This window comes from Temnothorax longispinosus, chromosome 11, assembly GCF_030848805.1.
Source record: "Temnothorax longispinosus isolate EJ_2023e chromosome 11, Tlon_JGU_v1, whole genome shotgun sequence".
Classification (NCBI taxonomy): domain Eukaryota; kingdom Metazoa; phylum Arthropoda; class Insecta; order Hymenoptera; family Formicidae; genus Temnothorax; species Temnothorax longispinosus.
In genome coordinates, this window is record NC_092368.1 from 8,873,793 (window position 1) to 8,891,597 (window position 17,805).

Sequence of the window (17,805 nt, forward strand, 5' to 3'; positions counted from 1 at the left end):
ATAATATACTGATATTATACAGAAATATATTGTTTTTCTCTAGAAGGCTTTTAATGATTCTTATTCATTGTCACTTTCAATGCCCTGCGAATATCGTTCACAATGTCCTGCATGATAATTATCGTAAAAACATTTAAAACAAAGATATATCATACACCAGGCACATTTTATAAAAGAAATTTCCTTACAAACGCAAAAATGATCTCTCTCCCATAGATTAATTCAACGTCTAATTCCTTACTTGTTGAAGGTCCTGAGTCCTCCATTATCTTGGTTGTTAGACTCTTACAATTCGTAGGAACAGTTAGCACTAACTGACGCAACGTTCACTCTGCTTATGACGCTCGTCGAAGGATTTCGTCAGAAGTAACGGTTGTAGCTTACGTCACAAAGGGATATAGTTTGGAAAGGGACTTACCACACCAGGTAAAGAGCGTTCAAGAAAGAAAGATACGCTCTTTATTCGAAATAAGACTGACAAAAAATTCTCATCTCGTTTCAAAAGTGCTCCAACTTACAATTAATCATTGTTCTCAAATTTATTTATAACATTTGAACCAGCGAGAAATAATTATTATTAATTACTGTGTATTGAAAACATTTTGTAAATGTAAGGTAAGCATTTCCCTTTATTTTGGTTATTTCTTGTAAAAATTATTAAATTTATTTATTTTGCTTCAATTTAACATTTTTATTATTAATGCTAATAAGGAAAAAAAAATAAAGTGAAAAAAAAAGATTTGCAAAAGATCAACGGGAATCGAACCCGGGCCGGCGCGGCGGCGGCGTAGCAGACGCGCGCCTTAGCTGCGCGACTACGCCGCTTTGTCGAAGCTCTGCGCTAGCGAACTAGTACAGTCACTTTAGACAAAAATCAAGCGAAACCTCGGAAAAAATGTCAGCAAGGTGAATTTTGGCACAGACCTTTGTTTTTGCATAAGATTGAAGGGGGAAAAAAGTTTACCATTATACAGTGGCCGCTAAGAAAAATAATTAAACAAATAGGGCTTAAATTCCGTTTTCTTACAAATATCTCGTTAAATATCAATTTTACAAAAAAAATACAAGAGTAGAAAATTAAAGAGTGGACAATTTTGCACAAAAAATGTTCTATAAGTTTTTTTTGTACGAGCAATACTTTTCACGTAATAAATTATGCAAGATGTACGCGGCGCGGTGAATGTACGGAGCGCGCCGACAGACGTCAAGTGAATTTAAAGCGTCGCACGCGCGCACAAAAAATATCATAACTTTTGAACGAATCATCGTACAGAAATGAGCAAAGAATCGTTGAAAAGCTGAAACCTTCAGCTTCTTAATGCAATTTGTTTCGTTATTCTACGACAATTTTTGAAAATTCTACGATGGATTAAACAAATTGTTACATGCAGTTTTTGCCTTTTTTTATAAAATCAGTCACAAGTAGGTTCCAAATTGTAAAAAAAAAAAACGCCTGCAGGATATTACAGTATATACTTCATACTTTGATCCTACCAGAGGAAAAAAATTACAAAAATTTTTTTCTTTAAAATCAAGCTATTGACATTTTCAGTAATCTTCAAATTTCTTTATAAAATGTTAAAATTAAAATCGTCATAACTTTGCGAAAAATTGCGCTAGAAACGTCTTTGAAAAAGCGATTGGAAGCTTGGAATGTCTACTTTTAGGTCTCATATCGCTATATTTTGTCATTTTTTGATTTTTTTATTTATTTACGTAAATGTGTAAATTATCGCGAAAAACCTTGAACTGATTCTGATCATCATTGACATAATGTATCAGAAGTATGAATAAACGAATATATACTTACTTATAGTAGGTTTGTGTAAAAATAAGGCTGTTAATTTAGCTTGTATGCCACCTACATCAGATGCAGCACGACAGCACTTGTATAGAGTATATTTACAAGTTCAAAAATGGCTTTTTGATATAAATCTTCCAGCTAAAAACTGGGGCTGGAAAATGAAAGAAACGCTCGAGCCGTTAAAAATGCGTAAGCCACCTGCACCGGAAACTTTATTAAATATAATTTTCTGTAATTGCAAAATGGGTTGCGAAAAAGGATGTACTTGCAGAAAATCAGGATTATTCTGCACTTCTGTTTGCGGACATTGCCAAATACAAAATTGTACAAACATAATGGTTCCAGAGATAGAAGAGCAAGATGAAGAACTGCAAAAACTGGAAGATATATAAATTTATACTTTTAATCAACAATAAAATATAAAACTCAATTAGCTTCAATTTGTATTTTATATTTCAATTTTTTTATCATGTTTTACATATTATATTATATTTTTATTTTACGTTGACAGATAAACTAATTTTACTTATTTACTATATATTATTTTGTGTTTATATTTGACTGTCAATGTAATTTTATAGTCATTTTAATTTTGACTTTTATTTGACTGACAATGTAATTTTGTAACTACTCTAATTTTAATTCTCTTTTGACCTCAGTTCTTCTCCGTCTCCATATTATATTAAAGTATATTATATATAGTACAATTTTTTTTTATTATGATTAAATATTACCCTTGGCCCCAAGCGCTCTCTCCCCTTCCCTCTACTTGTAATCTTTACACAAACCTACTATAAGTAAGTATATATTCGTTTATTCATACTTCTGATACATTATGTCAATGATGATCAGAATCAGTTCAAGGTTTTTCGCGATAATTTACACATTTACGTAAATAAATAAAAAAATCGAAAAATGACGAAATATAGCGATATGAGACCTAAAAGTAGACATTCCAAGCTTCCAATCGCTTTTTCAAAGACGTTTCTAGCGCAATTTTTCGCAAAGTTATGACGATTTTAATTTTAACATTTTATAAAGAAATTTGAAGATTACTGAAAATGTCAATAGCTTGATTTTAAAGAAAAAAATTTTTGTAATTTTTTTCCTCTGGTAGGATCAAAGTATGAAGTATATACTGTAATATCCTGCAGGCGTTTTTTTTTTTTACAATTTGGAACCTACTTGTGACTGATTTTATAAAAAAAGGCAAAAACTGCATGTAACAATTTGTTTAATCCATCGTAGAATTTTCAAAAATTGTCGTAGAATAACGAAACAAATTGCATTAAAAAGCTGAAGGTTTCAGCTTTTCAACGATTCTTTGCTCATATCTGTACGATGATTCGTTCAAAAGTTATGATATTTTTTGTGCGCGCGTGCGACGCTTTAAATTCACTTGACGTCTGTCGGCGCGCTCCGTACATTCACCGCGCCGCGTACATCTTGCATAATTTATTACGTGAAAAGTATTGCTCGTACAAAAAAAACTTATAGAACATTTTTTGTGCAAAATTGTCCACTCTTTAATTTTCTACTCTTGTATTTTCTTTGTAAAATCGATATTTAACGAGATATTTGTAAGAAAACGGAATTTAAGCCCTATTTGTTTAATTATTTTTCTTAGCGGCCACTGTATAATGGTAAACTTTTTTCCCCCTTCAATCTTATGCAAAAACGAAGGTCTGTGCCAAAATTCACCTTGCTGACATTTTTTCCGAGGTCAAATCCTAAAGTGACTGTACTAAACCGGTAGACTTGCGTCGCAAGGTTTTCACAAATTTCTATCTCGAAAACGGCTGAGAGTTGCGCGCTAGCTGTTTTTTGAACGTACATATAGTTTTATAACCGTAAAGCTAAGAAAATAAAAGAATAATAGTTCCCATAAACTTTAAATCCCAACTCATTTGAGACAACTTACCCCGAACGGTCATTTTGAACAAAGAAGATTATATTTATAAACTATTGTAAAACTTCTAGAGGTCAGAACATGTACTGGACAGAGACCGAGACAGACAAAGCGAAATAACTACAAGAATTCTATAATTTATAATTACACGGACTTTATTTATTATATCTCTATCATCAATAACGCGCTTCGCATAAATTATATCAATTCAAGAGAAGGGGGGAGGGAGAAAAAGAGAGAGAGAGAGAGAGACAGAGAAAGAGAGAGAGAGGGAGAGGAGAGAGAGTTAGTTAGTGCTCACGTTTTCCTTCGCACATCGTCCGTCGCCAGCATTTCATCTCAGCAATCAAAGGTCCGGGATCGTCTCTAGTCGGTCAGGCCATCATGCCACGTAGGCTGAATCCTCTCGATTGTTGGCCACAGCAGAACCAAGGCTCCTCCTGAGCTACGAGGCCCCGAGATCGCCGAGACCTATTGCTGGTCGGTGCCTTGTCTTTGTCTCTCCGCAGAAGCCGGCTGCGAGTCCACGAGTATAACTCGGACTCTTGGAAACCAGGAAACGGATCCTCTGGATCCTGCAGTAATACGGCAGCATTGAAACGGATAGAGAACCTCTGGAGGCCGGGTCGATCTACTTTCCGGGAACCCTCTCTTACTTCTGATCTTCGATCTTCGAATTCTCGATCGTCTCCGATGACTCTCCCCTCCATATCTCATTATTCTCCCTCTTCTCGCTCATCTCACACTCTCCCCTCTCATCTCTCTCAATTCCGTTACATTGTCTAGACGATCAGGTTTTGCTTAGTAGATTTTGATAGCTCGATTCATAAACTATCATTTTAAAAAAGCATTACGCGAAATTTATTTTCCATCTATAATAGAAAAATTTTGTTCCTATTGACACCAAAAATGTCCAACTTCCGTAAAATCGCTTTTGGAGATCCTGCAGCGAGAGTGGAAAGCCTTAAGGTGGAAGCACATAAAATTGCAGGAGCCATAAGTAGAGGTATTCTCGTCCGCCATTTTTCTTCCAACCATATGTGAAAACATAACCTTTTCGTAAATGTCAATACACATTTCGGTCTCGTATTTTCTGCTTCCAAAATGTCTGGCTGCGTTGCAATTAAGTAACTGCACTAATAGACATGAAAAAGGGTTTCGACTTTTTTTCAATCCCAACAAATGTGGAGCGACGAAAAAAGTGGCTTCAAAATCTTGGCCGTGAACAGTGGATACCAACCAAGTCAGCTTGTGTCTGTGAAGTATGTACATACAATGCTGTAAAAGCGGAGCATTATTTGTGCGTCATTAAATTGAAAATTAATTGTTTTTCTTATTACAGGTACACTTTGAGGATTCATAGTTCGAAAGTAGACGTGTCGACGGTGTTAGGAAGTTGAAGCCAAATGCGGTTCCTACTTTATTTCATGTTCCTAATTTACCTCGCAGGATTGATTCACCTCCAAGGAAGTCTCCATACGAATACGATGATTAGACTGATTATGACTGATTTTTAATTTTATTGTATAATATGTCAGCGAATACGATGCAAAGAATGCATTCTATTTGGCTGGAAGTACGACGAATGCAGTTGTAAAGCATATTTGCGAAGAATGTGTTGCATTTTCGTTGAAGAAAAATTTACCACAGAATGATTTTATAAAAAAGGCGAAACTAATACACGACAGCATTGAATTTGGGTGGCTTGAAAGAGCCTTGTTTTGAAACGTTCAACTTAGTTTTACATTCTGACCATTACTATAAAATCTACAAGGATTTCATTTTGAGAAATGGAAACTCCAGGCTCATCGAATGCATTCATAAAAATGTAGAAATAATTTTTCCCACGTGCTGTGATTTAAAGAAAAAAATTATTAAGCATTTTTTCACTGTTCGTTCGTTTTGTACCAAAAATTTTTCTGAGAACAGCAAACAACGGAAGAACGTTTTTGGGTCTGCAAGCTTGAAAAAAGCTTAACCAAAAAGTGCTTAAACATATAAGTAAATCCTTTGAAACTGCTTGTTACTTTGTAATAAATATTATATATGGTCTATAAATATGTATTTTATGAAATAAAGTATCGTTTTTAAAAATTAATTCCTCTGGAGATATTGTGAGCATGAGTTTTTATTAGTCAATGTACATTATTATTATTATTATTATTATTATTATTATGCAGTTTCAGTGTTATTTATGGAGTAACAATCTTTTGGAAAATGAAATTTATTTCATACAGTTCAAAATCATTTTATTTGATACAAAGTATAATTTTTTATTTGTACACTAGTTTTATTTGATACAAAGTAATCAAAAAAGGCGAATAAATTATTTGACATTGTGCTGTTGTAAATATTCAGCAACTTTCGGATTATGAGAGAACATTTTCAAAATAAGATGTAACCGTTTCAGTTTACTCTTCAGGTAGAGATTTTCGACCAACAAGCTTTCAATTTTTTCATCTGTGTAATACTCTTGAAGCTTAGGGTCCTGAAATGAGTGGAAGTATATTAAATAAGATAAATGGAGCATTACATTAGTAAACGAAAGAAAAAATTAGGAATTTATGCGGCAATTACCTCAACATTTGGTCCAGAATGCGACGTACTTGGATTTTTTTGATTGTCGTCAGTTGACATTTTAGGATGTAACCGTTTCAGCTGACTCTTCAGGTAGAGATTTTCGATCAACAAACTTTCAATTTCTTCATCTGTGTAATACTCTTGAAGCTTAGGGTCCTGAAATGAGTGGAAGTATATTAAATATGATAAATGGAGCATTAAATTAGTAAACAAAAGAAAAAATTAGAAATTTAGGCGGCAATTACCTCAACATTTGGCCCAGGATGCGACGTACTTGGATTTTTTTGATTGTCCTTAATTGATTGTTTTTAGCAGACTCTTCAGGTAGAGATTTTCGACCAACAAACTTTCAATTTTTTTATCTGTGTAATACTCTTGAAGCTTAGGGTCCTGAAATGAGTGGAAGTATATTAAATATGATAAATGAAGCATTAAATTAGTAAACGAAAGAAAAAATTAGGAATTTATGCGGCAATTACCTCAACATTTGGCCCAGGATGCAACGTACTTGGATTTTTTTCATTGTCCTCAGTTGACATTTTACAAACAGCCAAATACTTAGTCTAAAAACACAAATATGTCAAAATGTGACAAAACTGCAACATGAAAACAATTTTTCGCGATGAGTATTATTTAAATAATATACCTTCTGCCCTTGAAATTACTGCTCCAAATACGTACAATGAAACAGAGTCACGATGTGTCGATTTACGATAAATACGACACTTATAAAACAAATTATACTGTCGCGCGTTTAAGAACACACGTCTAATCAATTAAGAATCAATTAATACTTATTTTCAATTTTACAGAATCGATATTTCAGCTAAATTTTTACATTAATCGCGAGACCGAAAAGCGTATTGACGTTTACGAAAAGGTTATGTTTTCACAGATGATTGGAAGAAAAATGGCGGACGAGAATACTCAGAGTTACCATAAGTAGAAAGCAGAAGCCATATGCGCATGCGCTATGGTATCTGTTAGAGCTCTTCAGATACCATAGCGCATGCGCATATGGCTTCTGCATTCTGCTCATGGCTTCTGCAATTTTATGTGCTTCCACCTTTAGGCTGTTTCCACTGAGCGCGTCACGCGTCGCGTCATCCAAGTTAACCAATCAAAACATCACATTTTGATCCCGTCACAAGTAATGTAATAAAATGGGATGTGTTGATTGGTTAACTTGTGATGACGCGACGCGTGACGCGCTCAGTGGAAACTCAGCCTTATCTACAATGTGTTCCTTGCTTCCTGTTTTCTGTCTCTTGGGGGATTCTATTGTAGCTGAGCAAAAAATAATGATTTTTTTGAAATTTTTTTAAGAAGACTATAAGTTATATTGGATTAATTTTTCGTGATATAAAGAGGCATTCTTAAAAAAAAAAATTTTTTTTTTTCAATTTTATTAATTTTTATCGTGTTAGCGTACAACTTTGTGGCACAATGTCGGTTATAGCGCAACGGTTATCGGTGTGCAATGTAGCAACAAGCTGAGTTATCTGAAAGCAAAAAACCAAAATTTTCTTTAAAGCTTAATCAATTACATGGGGATTGAACCTACTTGCAAATAAAAATATGAAAAATTGAAGGAGTTACAGCAATCGTAAGTAAGTGACATTTTTTCGATCAAAAAATCAATCTTCTATTGTTGATAAAAATGTTACAAATAAACAATAAAATGTAACGGTAGGTGTTCAACCCCTGGAAAAAACTGTAAGGAATCGAATCGTACGTGGAAAAAGTTATTTGATTGATTACTTTTTGAGTTATCCTGCACACCAAGTTGGAAAAAGTAGTTTTGAGAAAAACGCGTTTAAAAAAAAGGCACGTAGAAATGCATGAAGATTTCAGTATAAAGGTTTTTGAGATCGCTGAATCCGAATCTGATATCAGATTTTTAAATTTTAAAATGGCGAATTCAATATGGCGGGTTAAAGGAGTCGCAGTTGAATAAAGAAATAAAGTTTTTGATATTTTCACGATACTTACAGTTAAATAACGCTCAATCCGCTATTCCGGACCCATATAAAATGCCTTCCACTTCCTCGTAGAACTCCTGTTCAGCAGTTTTCGTCATTCTCTTGGCTGTTCGAACTTCTTTACACACACACATACACATACACACAAAAATACAAACACATGGCATAAATATAAACACATGTAGGGTCAAACAAAATAGTTGAGGGTCTAGGCAGATATAAAAAATCTTTTTGTTCCCACAACGATAGAATCCTTGAGGATGCCGAGGATGCTGCGAAGTCAGTACAGCGTACTTCTGCTGTATCGATCCAAAAAGCGTCTCACTAAGAGGCTGTAGTTTCGTTAATTTTACGAATTTGACGATAACGCTTTGGGAATATGTTCTTGAAACCTTATACTATTTATTTATGCAAAATAAAAAAATCGATTTTTTTTTACCTGTTACAGTAGAATCCCCCCTTAACCTCTTTGCGACTATCTCATATTTCGCAATTCCGTCGCGTAACGCAATGTTTTTTGTTCTCTGTCGCCCAAGATAAAAATTGACGAACTTCAGAAGAGACAAGAAACATCACACGTTACGCGACGGAATTGCGAATTACGAGATAATAGTCGCAAAGAGGTTAAGAGCAGAAAACAGGAAACCAAAAGCACATTGTAGATTAGGCTGAAGACTTAGATTTTTCGCCCGCGCTTCGCGCGGGCTCAAAATCTATTCCCCTCTCCCCAAACTTATTCATTAATTAGGAGCACCAATAGAACCCCATAAAACCTAATTTTCAATTCCATAGTAGCCATCTCCATAAAATTAGTAATCTTTTGGTACCAATTTCATCAAAATTATCAACAAAAAATTAGAAAAATTTTGGCTTATCCTCCAAAAATTTTAAAAATTTTGGCACTGGTTTCAAAAAAATCAGTCTATTAATACTTATTATTTCTCAAAATTTTTATAATTTCCAAACCGGTTTCTAAAAATCGGTAACAAAAAATTATCCATAAAAATTATCCATTAAAAAAATTATCCATAAAAAAATTCAGCTTGTTATTTCAAAGTTTGCAGAAATTGGAGCAATTACGTATATTTTTTTTTTAACAAAAATCGTAAACCACTACTAGTAGCAATTTTTTTAATTCTATTACATTCTTTAGTTCTTTCTACCCCTATCTATACATATATATAAGTACCTGACGTCTGTATGTCTGTCTGTCTGACCGCGAACTACTTGTTATTTTCCGAGAAATTTGAAAAATTTCGGATACCGGTTTCCAAAAAGATCGGTAACGAAAAATTATACATCTGAACATATTAGCATCAAAAACTCAAAACCAATCTTTTCTTTGGTTTATCTACCCCTATTTCATAAATAATTCATTTAAATGTGGTTGATTAGACCCAACTTTATACGCACAATAAAAGGTTCATATACGAAATTTATGAAAACAAAGCAACCTCTGTGAGGAACCGGTTTCCAGAAAATCGGTAACAAAAAACTATACACATCCTGGCACTCCCCGGAAAATTCTACTCCTATTTCATACACTTTTGGTAAAAATTCGGTCCACTAACAAATGAGTAGTTCGCGGTCAGACAGACAGACAGACAAGAAGACGAACTGGTTTCCAGTGGCAATTAAACCCATCCTCAAAAAATTAATAAAATTTTTGAATCGAAAAATTGGAAAAATTTTTGAACCGGTTTCCAAAAAAATCGGTAACAAAAAATTATACACTTTATAGCATTCCCCGAGAAATATATTCTACCCCTACTTTATATACAATTCTTTGAGATTCGGTCAATTAATTCCCAAAAAATTGAAAAAATTTCGGTACCGGCTTCCAAAAAGATCGCTAACAAAAAATTATACACTTTATAGTACTCCCCGGAAAATTCTATCCTTGTTTGATCTATAAATCTTTAAGATTCGGTCAATTATTTCCCGAAAAATTATAAAAATTTCTGATACCGGTTTCCAGAAAATCGGTGACAAAAAACTATACACTTTATGGCACTCCCCGGGAAATTCTACCCCTATTTCATGTACCTTTCATAAAAATTTGATCCACTAACGAATGAGTAGTTCGCGGTCAGACAGACAGACAGACAGACAGACAGACGTCCGGTACTTATATCTATATATAAATATATAAATATAAATAAAACAAATTCGGGTTAGTTACACCATTTATAACTCAAGAACGGCTGGACAGATTTTAATGATCTCTGATTTGTTGGATTCGTCTCCGCCCCAAATAGCAGAATAACTATTAAAATATCGGAAAGATTCACGTAAAAAAAAAAAATTAATCTAGAAAGATATCCAAATACATAGAAAAAATACTCGAATTAAAATGTAAACAAAAATATAGAGATGTATGAGATGTATAGAGAGATGTATATAAACACAGAATGTATGAGAAATTCCATTGCCGCTGCCTGTCAGTATATAAGCTGTAAATTGCGAAAGGTTACCGGTCGATTTTGTTTGTTTTGTGCGAGTGTTATTAATAAATCTTATTGTGCAAGTATTATTATAAAAAATGCCGCGACCCAGAAGATCTAATCTTTCCCAAAAAAGCCGTAATGCAATTAGGCTTCGTAACATTGCGAATCAATCCACTGAAGAAGAACGAGAAATCGCACGAGAAGAGCGCCGCGTTAGTATGGCCCGACTTCATGCTTCTAAAACACAAGAGCAAAGAGAGGCAGCCCGTGAAACGGCTCGGTTGGCAATGAGAAATCGTCGAGCTTATCGCACAGATCAACAACGAGATAATCTTCGACGCGCAAGAAGAAATGCTTCAAGTGTTGATTTGAATCGAGCAGCGTTTCTATACGATTGCACAATTGATTACAGCTCGCATCCTTTCGTTCGCATTGGTCCAATGGACGTTGTTTGTGGGCATTGTGACGCATTGAAGTTTGCTGGAGAAACGCCTGGATTGTGTTCCCTTAATGGCAAAGTGAAATTGCCATTATTGACTCCGCCACCTGAGCCATTGGATTCATTGCTTCGTGGCGAAACACCAGAATCACATGATCGACATAAATTAGACCAATCAGTTCAAACGAATGTACCCCTGTTGAACCCCCAACAGAAGGAAGTCCCTTACAGAAAAGTATTACTGACTAAATACTTAAAATCTCAGTGATTTAATACTGTCAATATTTATTTGGGAAATACTGGGAAAATACTGGTAGTAATAAATATTATAGGTAGTGATTAATACTACACAGAACTACTGGTGCTTAGTATTGAATTACTCACCGATATTTCGATTTCCGATATTTACCCGGCATAAAAAAAAATTATTTTTTTTCGAAATTTTATTATTATTTTATAACTAAATTTGTTTCTTAAGATGCAGTCTATAATTATAAATATTTTCTCGTATTTGAAAAACACACTTACCTTGGTGGGATCGAACTCGGGACCTCTGGATCGTGAGCCAACTGCCTTACGTGGTAGACTACTTCTTAATTTGATGTAAGTGTTATATATAGTCTACATGTGTCATAACCAGCGCAAGTATATAATTTTTCAAAAATCATCTTAAGAAACAAATTCAGTTTAAAAAGAGTAATAAAATTTTGAATTGGATATTAAACTGATATCCTCAGTACTATTTCAAAACTTGTACACTTTTATCACGACGAATTAGTACAGACCTTCATATAAAATGTATTTGTGCCTTACTTTTATCTCTTTTCCTTAATATTATCAGGAATTACCCATTATAATGTTTCTATACAAATTGTAGTACTGGTCAGTGATTAATTTCACATGGAATATTCAGTTCAGTACTTGAGTATTAATATTAAAATACTGGCCAGTGATTTATTACACATGGAATCCTTGGTTCAGTACTTCAGTACTAACATTGCAATACTCATCAGTAATTCAACACAAGTATTTTTCACCTAGTATTAAATGCTTTCTCATCAGAAATTTAATACTAAGTATTCAATACTCGTCCTGTATTAAATACTACTTTCATAAATTACTGACCAGTAATAAAATACTATGCAATACTTGGATCACAGTGATTCAAGTACTAATAAATACTTAATTTTAGTATTATTAATACACAAAATAAGTATTTATTACTAACCAGCTAGTAATACTTTTTTGTAAGGGTATGAAGGCAATTGATGATGGAAATGGTGGCTTATTTTTCCTGGATGCCCCCGGTGGAACTGGGAAGACATTCCTCATGTCATTGATTTTGGCCACTGTTCGTGCAAGATCCGACATTGCGGTAGCAGTTGCTTCTTCTGGAATAGCGGCCACATTGTTAGAAGGATGCCGTTCGGCTCATTCAGCGTTAAAATTGCCGTTAAACCTTCAAACTATTGAACAACCGACATGTAACATTGCGAAACACTCCGCAATGGCCAAAGTTTTAGTAGCGTCTAAAATCATCATCTGGGACGAATGCACAATGGCGCACAAACGCGCATTAAAAGCACTTGACCGAACATTGAAAGATCTGCGCAATGACTCGAGATGTTTTGGAGGCGCAATGATTTTACTGTCTGGCGATTTCCGCCAAACACTGCCAGTCATTCCAAGATTGACTGCTGCCGATGAAATAAACGCTTGCCTCAAATCATCAAATCTGTGGCGCTTTGTGAAGAAACTTCAGCTGGCAGCAAACATGAGAGTTGCATTGCTGAACGATCCATCTGCTCAAGATTTCTCCAAACAATTGCTGACTATCGGTAATAGCCGTGTTTCTGTTGAGAATATGTACATTTGTGTTGGCTATAGTGGCGAGCGAGTATGTGTGAGCACGCTTGGTATGTGCAAGTATAGGTAGGAGAGGGAGTTTCGGTTCGAGCGTGCTCGTACGCGAGAGAAGGGGCTAGAACGATTACAGCTGTTGAACTGTATGCACCGCGCAGTACAGATACCTGATCTTCACATAAATAAGTTGTATTAAATAATAAACACTTTATTTCACTCTTTCATTCAAATAAATAAGTTATAGATTATTTATCTGACCCCAAATTAACATGGTAGCAGAACGTGGTTAAAAGAGTGTGCTAAAATAAAGTGTGTCGTTGTTGAGAGTTCAACGGATCACCATGGGAAACGACGATTTCAAGATACCAGTATTTGATGAAGAAAATTATCAAATGTGAAGAAAAAGGATTGCAATGTATTTGAAGATGAAGAAATGTGAAGAAAACATAACTAGAGAGAAAACGGCAAGTGACAAAGAGCAGTGGGATGAAGCTGATTTGAAAGCAATCAATTACATATACAGCTCTATTTCGGATAGACAAATGGAGTTCATTTGTAATGAAACGACGGCTCATGGAATAATGAAGAAGTTTGATCAAATATACTTGAAAGAGTCTACAGCGATGCAAATTGTGTACAGAAATAAATTGGAAAGATTGAGACTGAAAAATTATAGTAATGCAGCAACGTTTTTTTTGGATTTTGAAAAGTGCATTAATGATTTGAAAAGTGCGGGTGCTACAGTGACAGAAAAAGAGAAGTTGAATTATATATTGAATACGCTACCAGAGTCGTACAGCTATATAGGCGACCTTATAGACACATTAAAGGAAACCGATCAAACGGCAGAATATGTGAAAAATAAGATACAGATGGCGGAAATGAAGAATAAAAGTAGTGAGACGAGTAACAGAAATTCAAGCGTCTTCACAGTTAATAAAAATCAACGCACGTGCTTCAAGTGTGGAAAAGTTGGCCATATACAAAAAGACTGTAAAAACGAAGGACAAACGGCAGGCAGGGGTTCGTCTTGGAGGTCAACGCGAGGCTATAGAGGATCAAGAGGTAGAGGTGGCTATAGAGGACAACATCGACGAGGAACGAGTGCGCATAATTCTCAAGTAGACGCAGGCAACGGACAAAGCACGAGTCGCTGGAACGAGCCGAGGGAAGAAGAAAACAAAGGCTCTTGGATAGCCAAGGTCGAGAGAAATACAGCTAATGCGTATAATAGTAAGGTAAACGATAGACATTGTAACGATATTGAGTGGATATTAGACAGCGGTAGTACGGATCATATCGTAAACAATGACAGTTACTTTGAGAATTTCGAAACTTTGAAAAGTCCAATAAACGTATATTTAGGAGATAATAAAACCGTAAAGGCGACCAAGATAGGAAATATTGTAAGTTACTTTGATGCTTTTGGTAAACAGACCGAATTAAACATGAAAGGCGTATTGTACGTTAAGAATATGAATTTGAATTTGATAAGTTTTAGTAATTTAAAATAACGGATAATAATAAGATAGTCTCGGAAAAGAATTTGGCAAAAATATTTGATAAAAATGGAAATATGATGGCGGTGGCAGAAAAGAGGAATGGGTTGTATCATATGAAAAGTAGAGTTAGAGTAAATGATTCTACAGTTAATTATATAAATAAGAAAGGTAGCAACGTGAGTTCGAAAGAGAAATGGCACAGGTTGTTAGGGCATGTAAATTTTAAATACTTAAATGTGTTATGTAAGAATCAGCTGTTAAATGGTATACCGAATGAACTGGATGGCGAATTCTTGAAATGTAAAACATGTATAGAAAATAAAATGCACAATGTACCGTTTAAAGATAACAGATATAGAGCGAAAGAAATATTAGAGATAGTTCACACTGATGTTTGTGGACCGTTCCGAACAACGGGATTTAGAGGTGAAAAGGGTTTTATAGCATTTATCGATGATTATAGCAAAATTGCGAGAGCATACACCATAAAATCTAAAGCTGAAGTTAGTGAGTGCATTAAAGATTACATTAACGAATGTGAAAATTTAACCGGAAAAAGAGTAAAATATTTAAGATGTGATAACGGAAAAGAATTTTTAAATAAGGAAGTTTTTGGATTTGCAAAGAGTAAAGGGATCGTAATTTCGCCGTGTCCCGCATATGTACATGAATTAAATGGTGTTGCGGAAAGATTTAATAGGTCGATAATGGACATGTCGCGTTGCTTATTAGATGAAGCACAAGTAGATAAAAAATATTGGCCGGAAATAGTTCATGCGGCAACTTATTTAAAAAATTGCACGTTAACTAATACAATTGAGAAGAAAACACCATATGAAATATTTTTTGGAAAAAGACCGGATGTATCACATTTAAAATTATATGGGAGTAAAGTGTTTGTTAGGAAGCCGGAACAAAAAAGAACGTCAAAATGGGATAAAAAGGCGGAAGAAGGAATTTTACTCGGGTATAGTGAAAATGGTTATCGAGTATTAATAAATAATAAAGTGTTCGTAGCTAGACACGTTGATGAGGTTATAGAAGAAACGGAAAAATGTATCGGATTAGATAGTGAAGAGTCAGATGTAGGTACTAGTTCGGAAAATGAGAGAAAGTCTGATAGCGAAGAATCTTTAGATGAAACGTTTAAAAGTCCAATAAATGATAAATTAAAAATTAAAGAAAATAAAGATCAACTTAAAATTCCGAGAAGATCAGAAAGAATTAGAAGCTGTCCTGATCGTTGACGAGTATAAAGTGAAAAATAGAAATAGTGTCGCAAATTATTGTAGAACAAATACTCCTGTTACATTTGAGGAGGCGATTCAATCCAACGACAGCAAAAAATGGATAGAAGCAATGGATATAAAGAAATGAACTGTATAAAATTAAATAAAACGTGGGTATTAGTTGAAAATAAAGGAAAAAGGGCTATAGATGTAAAATGGATATATAATAAGAAATCAAATGGTACATATAAGGCTAGGTTAGTTGTAAGAGGATTTCAACAAACAGATGAAGTAGATGACATATATGCTCCAGTTGCAAAAATGCAAACGTTAAAAATACTTTTGGTATATTGTTGTAAAATGGGTTTAAATATCGAACAAATGGATGTCGAGACAGCCTTTTTGAATGGGAGAGTAACGTCTGAAGTATATATTAATCAACCGAAGGGATATGAAGACGGAACCGGTAGACTGTGTAAATTATTAAAAGCGTTATACGGTTTGAAAGAGAGTCCTAGAGCGTGGTATGAGTGTCTCGATAAATTTCTGTTGAAATTAGGATTTGAGAGAAGTAATATTGATTACTGTTTGTATATTTTAAAATCAGATAAAGATACAGTTTATTTACTTATATATGTTGATGACTTGTTAATTTGTAGTAAAAATGATGTATTGATAGAGGAAGTAAAGAAACTATTGTCGGAAAAATTTAAAATGAAAGAACTAGGAAAAATAAAAGAATATCTAGGGATTTTCGTAGCGTATGATGTGTCCCGTAAAGTAATGAAATTATCTCAACAGGAATATATTAAATCGTTAGCTGTGAAATACGATATAGAACAGTGTAAAGCGTACAAAACACCGATGGAGGTAAACTTAAAACTTGAGAAATCTGATGAGTGTGAAAGAAATATTAAATATAGAAATTTAATAGGTGCTTCGTTGTATATAAGTTCGGCTACGAGGCCAGACATAAGTTTTGCGGTAAATTATTTAAGTAGATTTCAGAATTGTTATAATAATACACATTTTAAATATGCTTTGAGAATATTGAAATATTTGTATTTGACTCGAGATTTAAGTTTACTGTATAATGGAAATAAAGACACAGAGATAGTTGATTGTTATGTAGATGCCGATTGGGCAGGCGATAATATTGATACAAAGTCAACAACTGGATTTGTAATTAGATTATTTGGAAACATTGTATGTTGGAAGTCGAGAAAACAAAAATCTGGGTAATTATGCAGTATAGGGGAAGCACCTCCGATGACCTTGACCTTGACATATGTTGTCAAGGTCACCCTCCTGAGTGACCTTCAGAAGGTTTTAGCCGTCGCTCGCTATTCGTTAAAAAGTTATTAACAAAAAAAGTTTCGAAAATATAGCAGCTATTTTGAGTATTGGAAGGCATAAATAACTAATATATACGTGTGTGTACCCTGCTTTAAAAAAAATCACAACTTCTTTAAAGCAGGGCACACACACATGTGTGTATGTCCTGCTTTATAGAAGTTGTGATTTTCTTTAAAGCAGGGCACACACACATGTGTGTATGTCCTGCTTTATAGAAGTTGTGATTTTTTTTAAAGCAGGGCACACACACGTATATATTAGTTTTTTATGCCTTCCAATACTCAAAATAGTTGCTATATTTTCCAAATTTTTTTGTTAATAATTTGTTGTGTTAGTTATTCTATATAATTATCAATAATTTTATAAAGTATTATAATGTATATTTTATTCATTGATTTTTTCAGTTATGGGATACATAATAGACATTGTTTCAAAAAAAGCGTCTATTTGTTCGTTAAAATCAAATGCTCGTTTGAACATGAATTCCGCTAAATAATGGTTGAAGTGATATTCTCTTGTATATATACTTTTCAATATACCAACTATTCTCTACTTTAGATAACTTTTCTTTCAGTATACCAACAATTCACTGTTTTAAATAATTTTCCTTCGTTCATACATGGACCTATTTCTACATAAATATCAGTCATTTATGTCTATTAGTACTCAAAATAATTGCTATATTTTCGAAACT

The 17,805-nt window shown here is 34.1% G+C and overlaps 3 long non-coding RNA genes across 3 annotated transcripts in view; 1 reads left to right on the plus strand and 2 right to left on the minus strand.

The window, feature by feature from the left end:
- LOC139821446 (uncharacterized) overlaps window positions 1-4,415 on the minus strand; it is a 31,966-nt gene extending 27,551 nt beyond the window's left edge. The window contains exon 1 of the long non-coding RNA XR_011734258.1: window positions 4,015-4,415. This is a non-coding gene — a long non-coding RNA (uncharacterized lncRNA). The remainder of the gene's footprint in view (window positions 1-4,014) is intronic.
- Window positions 4,416-4,507: 92 nt separating this feature from the next.
- On the plus strand, window positions 4,508-5,771 carry LOC139821445 (uncharacterized). The gene is made up of 2 exons (XR_011734257.1): window positions 4,508-4,975; window positions 5,056-5,771. It is a non-coding gene; the product is annotated as an uncharacterized lncRNA (long non-coding RNA).
- Window positions 5,772-5,885: 114 nt separating this feature from the next.
- On the minus strand, window positions 5,886-7,217 carry LOC139821444 (uncharacterized). Its single transcript, XR_011734256.1, has 5 exons — window positions 6,940-7,217; window positions 6,773-6,856; window positions 6,539-6,683; window positions 6,291-6,449; window positions 5,886-6,201 (listed from the first exon to the last, which is right to left on the minus strand). It is a non-coding gene; the product is annotated as an uncharacterized lncRNA (long non-coding RNA).
- Window positions 7,218-17,805: the final 10,588 nt, after the last annotated feature.